The sequence below is a fragment of the Aplysia californica genome, unplaced genomic scaffold, assembly GCF_000002075.1.
Source record: "Aplysia californica isolate F4 #8 unplaced genomic scaffold, AplCal3.0 scaffold00124, whole genome shotgun sequence".
In the NCBI taxonomy this organism is placed as follows: Eukaryota; Metazoa; Mollusca; class Gastropoda; order Aplysiida; family Aplysiidae; genus Aplysia; species Aplysia californica.
Window position 1 is genome coordinate 588,665 of NW_004797394.1, and position 1,415 is coordinate 590,079.

The 1,415-nt window shown below is 47.9% G+C and overlaps 1 protein-coding gene across 1 annotated transcript in view; it reads left to right on the forward strand.

Annotated features, from left to right (window-relative positions):
• Window positions 1–1,415, forward strand: part of LOC101848513 — a gene marked incomplete in the record, with an annotated part of 83,813 nt that overhangs the window by 58,630 nt on the left and 23,768 nt on the right.

Genomic DNA, 1,415 nt, shown 5'->3' on the forward strand with positions numbered 1-1,415 from the left:
AACTATATATTATATTTATCTATTTTTAATAAATCAACCCCGTCAGCTGGCGTCTGTGGTGTAGGAGTTAGGCGCTTCGCTGTCTCTTTCAAGAGACCCAAATTCGATTTTCGTGTACCTCGGTCTTTTGTTCCCTCTCCGCATTGGCCCTCCTCCTCCTCCTCTTCATCATCATCATCATCATCATCATCATCATCATCATCATCATCATCATCATTATCATCATCATCATCATCATCATCATCATCACAGCAACAACAGCATGAGCAGCAGCAGCAGTATCACAATCACCGCAAGCACTACAACAACCACTATCACAACCACCACCACTACCACTACCACCACTATTCCAGCACCACTACCAGATCCACTGCAGCCACAACCACAACCATAACCAATACCACTTCCATAACCACAGCCACCAGCATCACTACACCACCATCACAAGCACTGCTACCACCACCAACACCACCATGACAACCACCACCACGGCCACAACCGCCCCTCCCCCCTTCTACCATGCAACATCATCACAACTTCCACCTTCTTCACTCCATACCATCCCGTATTCCTCAGCCTCTATCTATCTCCATCACTCTACAACAATATTTCAACCCCCCCCCCTCCCAGACCGTCGTATAATCACCATAGACCACCTCATATTCCAGTCTCTGTCTATCTCCCTCTCTCTCTACAACAAAACCTCGACTACCCCAGACAGTCCCGTATACCACAGTCTCAACGTCTATCTTCCTCACTCTACAATAATAACTCATTCCCACCCTCACCCGCCCCCAAAGACCGCCCCATATGCCAGTCTACATCCATCTCCCCCTACAGCAATAACTCAACACACACCCCTTGACCATCAATGATTTATTTATAGAGGCACCAGCCATCCATGTCCAGGTGCTGTTTCAGCCTAACACCCCCCCTCCCCCCCACACACACACCGTCCTGTATACCACAGCCCTCATCTATCTTCCTCACTCTCCAACAATAGTTCAACCACACCCACACCACCCCGTACCACAATCCCTATCTATCTCCCTCAATCTACAGCAATACCTCAACCACCACCACCTTCCTCACTTCAGTGTCTATATTATATCTATCTTCCTCACTCTACATCAATACCTCAACCACCGCAGGCTCCTCAAGGCAGCCAGATCAAACTGGACTTGGACCAGATGAACGTCACGTGCGACCAAGACTTCGTGAGTGTCCGGGCAGTGAGGCTTGGGCAGAGCGGGCAAAAGTGAGTGACCAAGTGACCAGGGGAGTCCTTAAATCAGTGTCTGTTAACGTTGTAATTGTAAGCGCATACTTTCGCCTACTTTAAAAAGCTAACATTTTCGTACCATCCACCTACATGTATTTCAAAGATATGTGGTGTCGATGTCTTTTTTTTTTGG